The following is a 13,044-nucleotide window of genomic DNA, read 5'->3' on the forward strand; positions in this document are numbered from 1 at the left end:
TGGCATCCATTTTGCTCCAGTTTGTCAACTGTACCACTGGGGGAAAAGGACACCGTTACCTTTGAGACCTCTCGGGAATATTTATTGCACTGGCTATGAAGGAGATGGAGCAGAAGTGCCCATGGCCCTCATTTACAGCAGGACATTTCCTCAATAGGATTTCTTGCTATTCCTGCCAATGGCGGACATGCCATGAGGACAAGTGTTGGGCAATGTCAACAAAGGTCTCTCTTCACTTCCAGTCATTTGCACAAGGACACCAGGAGAAGAGAATGACTAAGAGAAGGTGATGGAACCTCATGGTGAGAATTTGCTGTTGAGATGTTCAAGATCAACTGTTGCCTTACACTAATAATGCCTCTAAACCACATCCCTTGGGGACTGCTCACTATGTCTTTTATATATACACACAGGGATGGGGAATCCACCACTTCCTTGTGCAGCAACATCCATTATCAAAATGCTATTTCCATGAAAAAATTCTTCCTGACGCCCAGTCCGAACCTCCCATGGCACAACCTGACACCAATTCATTGTATCCTATCACTCATCACCTGAGAAAAGAGATCAACACTCACCTCACTACAACCTCCCATCAGGCAGTTGTAGAGAACCATGAGGTCTCAGCCTGTATTTTGGCAGAAGGCTTAGCAGTACAAACCACCTGCCCACCTGTGTGTTACTGCCTGTGCTGCAAGGAGTCTGAGATAAAATACCCATCTTCCCCAAAAAACGCAGCCAAAGTTCAACCATAGTAATGCCAGTGTTAGTCATTTTATTGAAGCAAGGAAAGAAATATTTTCCATAGTGCTGGTATCTGCTTCATAACAAGGGAAGTATTGAAAGCCGTTCTGTTGTTCTTTGCAGGAGAATGATGTGGTGCCAGCAGGTTGGATGGAGCAGGAGTGCACAAGAGGCCATTTGGTGAATGCAGGAAGGATTTTGCAGGAGAAGCCAGGGAGTCATCAGGTCCACCTCCTCCTGCATGATAGAAATAGAGCCTTTGCTTGCACACCAGTGGGCATTCTGTGGTGTAACTCATTTGGGTCAGGGTTTATCTGCTGCATTTCATGGCACTGCAACAGAGGTTGCTACAACACATGGGATGTGAACCACCCCTGAGGAGCCTCTGTGCCAGCAGGGCAGTTATTGGAGAAGTGACACATGGTGTCAGCAGCTGTGCCTGTCAGCTCTCAGCCATTGCTATGGGGATGCCTTGCACTTCCACATACCTTACACAGCAAGAGAGGCTTCCAGCACATGATCCGATCCGGTAATATGGCCGCCGACACGGCCCAGAGATGCAGGTTCCCCTTCGAAGTCGACAAGATTGAATAGGGCTAGAAAAGTAGGGCTGTCCTGCACAGTGAACAACAACAGAAAAAGTAATTGACAGTGCAAGGGACCAAAAGTGGATGCACATTCTCTGTCCTCTCTAATTCCTCTCCCCAAATCAGAGTCAGAAGGACCCCCACTGCTCTCTGCTCCTTGTGCCAAGGCTCCAGCATTGCCAAGCACAGCGGTGATGCTGATGGCAGCTCCTGGGCTTCAGGATGTGCCCTGTGCCACTGGGCTACCCCGAGCTCCATGGAGCAGAGCCCAGCCCCCTTGCAGCTCCTGTGGAGGTCTATGGTTGTGATGGGACCCCCTGAGCTTCCCCAGCTCTGAACCAAGCAGCCCCAGCTCTCACAGCCTCTCAACCCAGCACAGCTGCTCCAGGTCCTGATGTAATTTGAAGACCCTGTGCTGGGCTCTCTCCAGAGAGTCAAGGACTCTCCTGTGATGGGGGTCTCAGAGCTGGGCCCAGCACTCTAGGGGAGGCCTCAACAGTGTTGAATACAAGGAAAAGATCACCTCTCCTGGGTTGCTGCTGAGGCTTTGCCCACTGCAGCCAAGATAACTGCTAGCTCTCTTTGCAGTAAGGGCACATTGTTCACTCGTGCCCAACTTGCTGCCCACAATGACCCCCAGCTTCTTTCCTGCAGAGTCTCTTCCAGCTGGTTGCCTGCAGCACTTCGGGGTGCTGGGGTTGTTCTTCCCCATGTGCAGGACTCTGCACTTCCCCTTGTTGAATTGAATAAGGTCCCTGCCAACCATTTTCTCCAGCCTGACCAATCCCATCTTACCTGCAATGCCCTGGAGCACCACAAAGAGAACAGCCAGCAGCAGGTAAAGGATCCTCATGGCCACGGCTGGGACGTGAAATCCTTATCTGCAATGCACAGAAACAACAAGACCAAAAGACATGGAATGCTTGTCTCCCAACTGAGATGAGCAACAGCTTATAACGTGCCCCAAATGACCCACACCAAATCTTATACAATACAGTGAACTCAAATGAGGTTGCAGATAGTCAAATCATCCCTGAATGCATCTGCAGGCAACCAGGCCTCACCATCTGCTCTCTGACCCACCAAGACTTTTGAGACTAGGAATTCCCTCAGATCCTCTCAGCCCAATCCTACCAGCATCCTATCTTTGATTAATGCTGTGAGTACTGGCCTTCTTGCACTGAGAACTTTTATTCCACACCCATAAAGTACAGGCCGCGTTACTTTGAAACCAACACCAACCCATGAATATCAATAAAACGATGAGCTCAAGCTGAAGGTAACTGAAATTTAGGCAAGGTATGGAGAAAGAACGGGAGGTTGGTGCACCAAGTGCTGTCCAGTTGCCTGCCTGCCTCTGTAGGAGGCTGGACAGTTCTCAACCACTGGAGACTTCTGTGTCTCCAATGCCCATGGACTGAAGAGGAATGAAAGCAAAAGAAGTGGATAAAGGGAAGAAGCCGAGGGCACCTGTCCAGAAGCAGGCACAGCACGGATTACCTGCTGAGGAGGTGGAGGATCACTGCTGCCTTCTGCCTCTCTTCTCCAGCACATTCAACAGCCCCAAATACATCCATTTATGTGAAGTCTGGGGGTTCAGACCCAGCAGTCACGGGCCAATGAAAGAAGACTTTTGCCTCCCAATTGGTTCTGCATTTTGGTGCCTTCCAATGAGGCTGCACTTTGGGACAGCTTTGACCACAGATCCCTGGGTCTTGGTGCAATCCATCTTAGAGCATTCCGCTTTCTGTGAGAGACGTTAGGCCACAGGGCTGTGTGAAATACCTGGCAACAGGCACATGCTGCTGCTTAGCTCCTACTTCTGTCTTCAGTATGAAGTTTTGCTGTCAGGCTTGTGACAGCAGTGAGGCTACCATTTCCCTGCGTAATGTTTTGTCCATCTTCTCTTGACGCAGCCCAGGATACGGTTGGTCCATGAGCAAGCGCTCATTGCTTGTGCATGCTGAGTATTTCATCAGTCAACACTCCCAAATCCTTCTCCTCAGGGCTGCTCTCAAGCCATTCTCTGCCCAACCTGTGTCTGTGTTTGGGATTGCCCTGACCCAGGTGCGGGACTTTTCCCTTGGTGTTGTTGAACCTCCTGAGGTTGGCATGGACCCTCCTCTCAAGCCTGTCCAACTCCCTCTGGATGGCATCCATTTTGCTCCAGTTTGTCAACTGTACCACTGGAGGAAAAGGACACCGTTACCTTTGAGACCTCTCGGGAATATTTATTGCACTGGCTATGAAGGAGATGGAGCAGAAGTGCCCATGGCCCTCATTTACAGCAGGACATTTCCTCAATAGGATTGCATGCTGTTCCTGCCAATGGCAGACATGCCATGAGGACAAGTGTTGGGCAGTGTCAACAAAGGTCTCTCTTCACTTCCAGTCCTTTGCACAAGGACGCCAGGAGAAGAGAATGACTAAGAGAAGGTGATGGAACCTAATGGTGAGAATTTGCTGTTGAGATGTTCAAGATTATCACTCGCCTTACACTAATAATGCCACTAAACCACATCCCTTTGGGACACCTCCCTATGTCTTTTATTTACACACAGGGATGGGGAATCCACCATTTCCCTGCGCAACAACATCCATTACCAAAATGTTATTTCCATGAAAAGATTCTTCCTGACGCCCAGTCCAAACCTCCCATGGCACAACCTGACACCAATTCATTGTATCCTATCACTCATCACCTGAGAAAAGAGACCAACACTCACCTCACTACAACCTCCCATCAGGCAGTTGTAGAGAACCATGAGGTCTCAGCCTGTATTTTGGCAGAAGGCTTAGTAGTAAAAACCACCTGCCCACCTGTGTGTCACTGCCTGCTCTGCAAGGAGTCTAAGATAAAATACTCATCTTCCCCAGCAAACATTGCCAAAGCACAACCATACAAATGCCAGTGTTAGCCATTTTATTGAAGCAAGGAATGAAATATTTTCCATGGTGCTGGTATCTGCTTCAGAGCAAGGGAAGTATTGAAAGCCATTCTGGTTTTCTTTGCAGGAGGAGGATGTGGTGCCAGCAGGTAGGATGGAGTTGGAGTGAACAAGAGGCCATTTGGTAGATGCAGGAAGGATTTCGCAGAAGAAGCCTGTGAGTCATCAGTTCCGAGTCCTCCTGCGTGATAGAAATAGAGCTTTTGCTTGCCCACCAGTGGGCATTCTGTGGTGTAACTCATTTGGGTCAGGGTTTATCTGCTATATCTCATGGCACTACGGCAGAGGCTGCTACAACACATGGCATGTGAACCACCCCTGAGGACCCTCTGTGCCAGCAGGGCAGTTATTGGAGAAGTGACACGTGGTGTCAGCAGCTGTGCCTCTCAGCTCTCAGCCATTGCTATGGGGATGCCTTGCACTTCCACATACCTTACGCAGCAAGAGCTTCTTGAACCACATGATCCGATCCGGTAATATGGCCACCGACATGGCCCATAGATGCAGATTCCTCTTTGAAGTCGACAACCAAGAGCTTTGCTAGCAAAGTAGGGCTGTCCTGCACAGTGAACAACAACAGAAACAGAAAATGTAATTGACAGTGCAAGGGACCAAAAGTGGATGCACATTCTCTGTCCTCTCTAATCCCTCTCCCCAAATCAGAGTCAGAAGGACCCCCACTGCTCTCTGCTCCTTGTGCCAAGGCTCCAGCATTGCCAAGCACAGCGCTGCTGCTGATGGCAGCTACTGGTCTCCAGGCTGTGCCCTGTGCCCCTGGGATGCCCAGGCTCCATGGAGCAGAGCCCTGCCCCCTTGAAGCTCCTGTAGAGGTCTATGGTTGTGATGGGACCCCCTGAGCTTCCCCTGCTCTGATCCAAGCAGCCCCAGCTCTCACAGCCTCTCAACCCAGCACAGCTGCTCCAGGTCCTGCTTTACCTTGGAGACCCTGTGCTGGGCTCTCTCCAGAGAGTCAAGGACTCTCCTGTGATGGGGGTCTCAGAGCTGGGCCCAGCACTCCAGGTGAGGCCTCAGCAATGTTGAATACAAGGAAAAGATCACCTCTCCTGGGTTGCTGCTGAGGCTTTGCCCACTGCAGCCAAGATAACTGCTAGCTCTCTTTGCAGTAAGGGCACCTTGCCCACTCGTGCCCAACTTGCTGCCCACAATGACCCCCAGCTTCTTTCCTGCAGAGCCTCTTCCAGCTGGTTGCCTGCAGCACTTCTTGGTGCTGGGGTTGTTCTTCCCCATGTGCAGGACTCTGCACTTCCCCTTGTTGAATTGAATAAGGTCCCTGCCAACCATTTTCTCCAGCCTGACCAATCCCATCTTACCTGCAATGCCCTGGAGCACCACAAAGAGAACAGCCAGCAGCAGGTAAAGGATCCTCATGGCCACGGCTGGGACGTGAAATCCTTATCTGCAATGCACAGATACAACAAGACCAAAAGACATGGAATGCTTGTCTCCCAACTGAGAGGAGCAACAGCTTATAACGTGCCCCAAATGACCCACACCAAATCTTATACAATACAGTGAACTCAAATGAGGATGCAGATAGTCAGATCATCCCTGAATGCATCTGCAGGCAACCAGGCCTCACCATCTGCTCTCTGACCCACCAAGACTTTTGAGACTAGGAATTCCCTCAGTTCCTTTCAACCCAGTCCTACCAGCATCCTATCTTTGATTAATGCTGTGAGTACTGGCGTTCTTGCACTGAGAACTTTTATTCCACACCCATAAAGTATAGGCCGTGTTACTTTGAAACCAATACCCACCCATGAATATCAATAAAAAGATGAGCTCAACCAGAAGGTAACTGAAATTTAGGCAAGGTATGGAGAAAGAACGGGAGGTTGGTGCACCAAGTGCTGTCCAGTTGCAAGCCTGCCTCTGTAGGATGCTGGACAGTTCTCAACCACTGGAGACTTCTGTGTCTCCAATGCCCATGGACTGAAGAGGAATGAAAGCAAAAGAAGTGGATAAAGGGAAGAAGCAGAGGGCACCTGTCCAGAAGCAGGCACAGCACGGATTACCTGCTGAGGAGGTGGAGGATCACTGCTGCCTTCTGCTTCTCTTCTCCGGCACATTCAACAGCCCCAAATTCATCCATTTATGTAAAGTTTGGGGGTTCTGACCCAGCAGTCACGGGCCAATGAAAGAAGACTTTTGCCTCCCAATTGGTTCTGCATTTTGGTGCCTTCCAATGAGGCTGCACTTTGGGACAGCTTTGACCACAGATCCCTGGGTCTTGGTGCAATCCATCTTAGAGCATTCCTCTTTCTGTGAGAGACGTTAGGCCACAGGGCTGTGTGAAATACCTGGCAACAGGCACATGCTGCTGCTTAGCTCCTACTTCTGTCTTCAGTATGAAGTTTTGCTGTCAGGCTTGCGACAGCAGCTAGGCCATCATTTTCCTGCATAATGTTTTGTCCATCTTCTCTTGATGCAGCCCAGGATACGGTTGGTCCATGAGCAAGCGCTCATTGCTGGTGCATGCTGAATTTTTTGTCAGTCAACACTCCCAAATCCTTCTCCTCAGGGCTGCTCTCAAGCCATTCTCTGCCCAACCTGTGTCTGTGTTTGGGATTGCCCTGACCCAGGTGCGGGACTTTTCCCTTGGTGTTGTTGAACCTCCTGAGGTTGGCATGGACCCTCCTCTCAAGCCTGTGCAACTCCCTCTGGATGGCATCCATTTTGCTGCAGTTTGTCAACTGTACCACTAGGGGAAAAGGACACCTTTATCTTTGAGACCTCTTGGGAATATTTATTGCACTGGCTACGTAGGAGAAGGTGCAGAAGTGCCCATGGCCCTCATTTACAGCAGGACATTTCCTCAATAGGATTTCTTGCTATTCCTGCCAATGGCGGACATGCCATGAGAACAAGTGTTGGGCAATGTCAACAAAGGTCTCTCTTCACTTCCAGTCCTTTGCACAAGGATGCCAGGAGAAGAGAATGACTAAGAGAAGGTGATGGAACCTAATGGTGAGAATTTGCTGTTGAGATGTTCAAGATCAACTGTTACCTTACACTAATAATGCCACTAAACCACATCTCTTGGGGACACCTCCCTATGTCTTTTGTATATACACACAGTGATGGGGAATCCACCATTTCCCTGCGCAACAACATCCATTACCAAAATGCTATTTCCATGAAAAGATTCTTCCTGACGCCCAGTCCGAACCTCCCATGGCACAACCTGACACCATTTCCTTGTGTCCTATCACTCATCACCTGAGAAAAGAGATCAACACTCACCTCACTACAACCTCCCATCAGGCAGTTGTAGAGAACCATGAGGTCTCAGCCTGTATTTTGGCAGAAGGCTTAGCAGTTAAAACCACCTGCCCACCTGTGTGTCACTGCCTGTGCTGCAAGGAGTCTGAGATAAAATACTCATCTTCTCCAACAAACATTGCCAAAGCTCAACCATAGGAATGCCAGTGTTAGTCATTTTATTGAAGCAAGGAAAGAAATATTTTCCATGGTGCTGGTATCTGCTTCAGAGCAAGGGAAGTATTGAAAGCCGTTCTGTTGTTCTTTGCAGGAGAATGATGTGGTGCCAGCAGGTTGGATGGAGCTGGAGTGCAAAAGAGGCCATTTGGTGAATGCAGGAAGTATTTCGCAGAAGAAGCCAGTGAGTCATCAGGTCCTCCTGCTCCTGCATGATAGAAATAGAGCCTTTGCTTGCCCACCAGTGGGTATTCTGTGGTGTAACGCATTTGGGTCAGGGTTTATCTGCTGCATTTCATGGCACTACAACAGAGGCTGCTACAACACATGGCAGCATGTGAACCACCCCTGTGGACCCTCTGTGCCAGCAGGGCTGTTACTGGAGAAGTGACACGTGGTGTCAGCAGCTGTGCCTCTCAGCTCTCAGCCATTGCTATGGGGATGCCTTGCACTTCCACATACCTTACACAGCAAGAGCTTCTTCCACCACATGGTCCAACCCGGTAATATGGCCACCGACACGGCCCTGAGAAGCAGGCTCCCCTTCGAAATCGACAAGCATGAATAGGGCTAGAAAAGTAGGGCTGTCCTGCACAGTGAACAACAACAGAAACAGAAAATGTAATTGACAGTGCAAGGGACCAAAAGTGGATACACACGTGGTGGGACCCCCTGAGCTTCCCCTGCTCTGATCCAAGCAGCCCCAGCTCTCACAGCCTCTCAACCCAGCACAGCTGCTCCAGGTCCTGCTGTACCTTGGAGACCCTGTGCTGGGCTCTCTCCAGAGAGTCAAGGACTCTCTTGTGATGGGGGTCTCAGAACTGGGCCCAGTACTCCAGGTGAGGCCTTAGCGGAGTTCAATACAAGGAAGATATCACCTCTCCTGGGTTGCTGCTGAGGCTTTGCCCACTGCAGCCACAATAACTGCTAGCTCTCTTTGCAGTAAGGGCACATTGCTCACTCGTGCCCAATTTGATGCCCACAAGGACCCCCAGCTTCTTTCTCAGAGCATCTTCCAGCTGGTTGCCTGCAGCACTTCTTGGTGCCGGGGTTGTTCTTCCCCAGGTGCAGAACTATGCACTCCCCCTTGTTGAATTGAATTAAGTTCCTTGCCAACCATTTTCTCCAGCCTGCCCAATCCCATCTTACCTGCAGCACCCTGGAGCACCACGAAGAGAACAGCCAGCAGCAGGTAAAGGATCCTCATGGCCACAGCTGGGATGTGAAATCCTTATCTGCAATGGACAGACACAACAAGACCAAAAGACATGGAATGCTTGTCTCCCAACTGAGATGAGCAACAGCTTATAATGTGCCTCAAATGACCCACACTAAATCTTATACAATACAGTGAACTCAAATGAGGTTGCAGATAGTCAAACCATCCCTGAATGTATCTCCAGGCAACCAGGCCCAATCATCTCCTCTTTGACCCAATGCCCCGTATGGTCCAAACCCAAATCTGATGTGATACAATGAACTCAAGTTGCAGATATTCAAAATGTTCCTGAATGCATCTGCAGGCAACCAGGCCTCACCATCTGCTCTCTGACCCTCCAAGACTTTTGAGACTCAAAATTCTCTCAGTTCCCTTCAACCCAGTCCTACCAGCGTCCTATCTTTGATTAATGCTGTGAGTACTGGCCTTCTTGCACTGAGAACTTTTATTCCACACCCATAAAGTATAGGCCGTGTTACTTTGAAACCAGCACCCACCCATGAATATCAATAAAAGGATGAGCGCAACCAGAAGGTAACTGAAATTTAGGCAAGGTATGGAGGAAGAACGGGAGGTTGTTGCACCAAGTGCTGTCCAGTTGCCTGCCTGCCTCTGTAGGAGGCTGGACAGTTCTCAACCACTGGAGACTTCTGTGTCTCCAATGCCCATGGACTGAAGAGGACTGAAAGCAAAAGAAGTGGATAAAGGGAAGAAGCCGAGGGCACCTGTCCAGAAGCAGGCACAGGACGGATTACCTGCTGAGGAGGTGGAGGATCACTGCTACCTTCTGCTTCTCTTCTCCAGCACATTCAACAGCCCCAAATACATCCATTTATGTGAAGTCTGGGGGTTCTGACCCAGCAGTCACGGGCCAATGAAAGAAGACTTTTGCCTCCCAATTGGTTCTGCATTTTGGTGCCTTCCAATGAGGCTGCACTTTGGGACAGCTTTGACCACAGATCCCTGGGTCTTGGTGCAATCCATCTTAGAGCATTCCGCTTTCTGTGAGAGACGTTAGGCCACAGGGCTGTGTGAAATACCTGGCAACAGGCACATGCTGCTGCTTAGCTCCTACTTCTGTCTTCAGTATGAAGGTTTGTTGTCAGGCTTGCGACAGCAGCTAGGCTACCATTTGCCTGCATAATGTTTTGTCCATCTTCTCTTGATGCAGCCCAGGATACGGTTGGTCCATGAGCAAGCGCTCATTGCTGGTGCATGCTGAATTTTTCATCAGTCAACACTCCCAAATCCTTCTCCTCAGGGCTGCTCTCAAGCCATTCTCTGCCCAACCTGTGTCTGTGTTTGGGATTGCCCTGACCCAGGTGCGGGACTTTTCCCTTGGTGTTGTTGAACCTCCTGAGGTTGGCATGGACCCTCCTCTCAAGCCCATGCAACTCCCTCTGGATGGCATCCATTTTGCTCCAGTTTGTCAACTGTACCACTGGAGGAAAAGGACGCCGTTACCTGGTCCCCGATTCTTTGAGTCCTTTCAGGGATATTTATTGTACTGGCTGTGTTGGACATGGAGGAGAGTGCCCAAGGACTTCATTGACAGCAGGACATTTCCCCTATAGGATTTCGTGCTATTCCTGCCAATGGCGGACATGCCATGAGGACAAGTGTTGGGCAATGTCAACAAAGGTCCCTCTTCCCTTCCAGTCATTTGCACAAGGACGCCAGGTGAAGGGAAGGTGATGGAACCTCATGGTGAGAATTTGCTGTTGAGATGTTCAAGATAATCACTCGCCTTACACTACCAATGCCACCACTAAACCACATCCCTTGGGGACACCTCCCTATGTCTTTGATATATACACACAGTGATGGGGAATCCACCACTTCCCTGTGCAGCAACATCCATTACCAAAATGCTATTTCCATGAAAAGATTCTTCCTGACGCCCAGTCCAAACCTCCCATGGCACAACCTGACACCATTTCCTTGTGTCCTATCACTCATCACGAGACCTACCTCCAGGTCACTACAACCTCCCATCAGGCAGTTGTAGAGAACCATGAGGTCTCAGCCTGTATTTTGGCAGAAGGCTTAGCAGTAACAACCACCTGCCCACTTGTGTGTTACTGCCTGTGCTGCAAGGAGTGCAAGGAAAAACGCCCAAGTTCCCCAACAAACATTGCCAAATTTCAACCATAGGAATGCCAGTGTTAGTCATTTTATTGAAGCAAGGAATGAAATATTTTCCATGGTGCTGGTATCTGCTTCAGAGCAAGGGAAGTATTGAAAGCCGTTCTGTTGTTCTTTGCAGGAGGAGGATGTGGTGTCAGCAGGTAGGATGGAGCTGGAGTGCAAAAGAGGCCATTTGGTGAATGCAGGAAGGATTTCCCAGGAGATGTGAAGGAGGTTTCAGTTCCTCCAGCCCCTGCATGATGAAAAGGAGACAGCCTTAGATTGCTCACAAGACTGTTTTCTGTGGTGACATTCATTTAGGGAGGGTTATCTGCTGTATTTCATGGCACTGCAACAGAGGCTGCCATGGGATGTGAACAACCTCTGAAGTACCTTCTGTTCCACCAGGGCTGTCACTGGAGAAGTGACACAAGGTGATGTCGGTAGCCATGACTCATGGCCATAGGAATGCCTTGCACTTCCACATACCTTGCACAGCAAGAGCCTAATCCATTTCTACATGTTCCAATCCAGTAATATGGCCTCCGACATATCCCTGGAAAGCAGATTCCATTTCGAAGCCTACAGTTATCAAGAGGCCTAGGAATGTGGTGCTGACCTGCACAATGAAAAATAATTTAATCATGTACTATGAAGCTGAGCAGAAGTGGATGCACATTCTCTAAAGCTTCTTTCCTGCAGCACTTCCTGGTGCTGGGGTTGCTCTTCCCCAGGTGCAGGACTCTGCACTTCCCCTTGTTGAATTGAATGAGGTCCCCGCCAGCCCATTTATCCAGCTTGCCAAGTCTCATCTTACCTGCAACGCCCTGGAGCACCACGAAGAGGACAGCCAGCAGCAGGTAAAGGATCCTCATGGCCACGGCTGGGATATGAAATCCTTATCTGCAATGGACAAACACAACATGACCTAAAGACATGGAATGCTTGTCTCCCAAATGAGATAAGCAACAGCTTATTACGTGCCCCAAATGACCCACACCAAAATCTTTTACTGTACAGTGAACTTAAATAAAGCTGCAGGTATTCAAATTATCCCTGAATGTATCTCCAGGCCACCAGGCCTCACCATCTCCCCTTCTTTGAGCCCCCAAGACTTCTGAGGCTCCTACAGTCCCTTTCATCCCCTATTGTTCCCAAATACTAACTTTGATTTTTTAAGTATTGGCCTTCTTGCATTGAGAAATTTCATTCTGCTTCTGTATGGTACAGGATTCTTTACTTTTAAAGCAACACTGACACAAGAACCATTGACCTACAGCCTGCCATGGTATTCAGAGACCAAGACAAGTGTCTTTGTTCTCACGGTTGGAGAAGGACACCATTATCTCTTGAACATCATGAAAGCATGGCATCAACCAAAATGTAACTGGTATTTGGGCTAGCTGTGGAGCAAGAAGGCACGTTGGAGCACTGATTGCTGTCCAGATACCTGCCTCTGTAGGAAGGTAGCCAGTTCCAGACTGACTTACTGGAAAGAGCTCTGTCTTGAATGCCCTGGATGGAATAGGAAAGCAAAAGAAGTGGAAGGAGCAGAGGGCACCTGTCCAGAAGCAGGCACAGCACGGATTACCTGCTGAGGAGGTGGAGGATCACTGCTGCCTTCTGTCTCTCTTCTCCAGCACGTTCAACAGCCCCAAATACATCCATTTATGTGAAGTTTGGGGGTTCTGACCCAGCAGTCACGGGCCAATGAAAGAAGACTTTTGCCTCCCAATTGGTTCTGCATTTTGGTGCCTTCCAATGAGGCTGCACTTTGGGATGGCTTTGACCACAAATCCCCGGGTCTTGGTGCAATCCATCTTAGAGCATTCCGCTTTCTGTGAGAGACGTTAGGCCACAGGGCTGTGTGAAATACCTGGCAACAGGCACATGCTGCTGCTTAGCTCCTACTTCTGTCTTCACTATGAAGGTTTGCTGTCAGGCTTGCAACTGCAGCTAG

The sequence above is a fragment of the Excalfactoria chinensis genome, chromosome 3 (genome assembly GCF_039878825.1).
Source record: "Excalfactoria chinensis isolate bCotChi1 chromosome 3, bCotChi1.hap2, whole genome shotgun sequence".
Lineage (NCBI taxonomy): Eukaryota > Metazoa > Chordata > Aves > Galliformes > Phasianidae > Excalfactoria > Excalfactoria chinensis.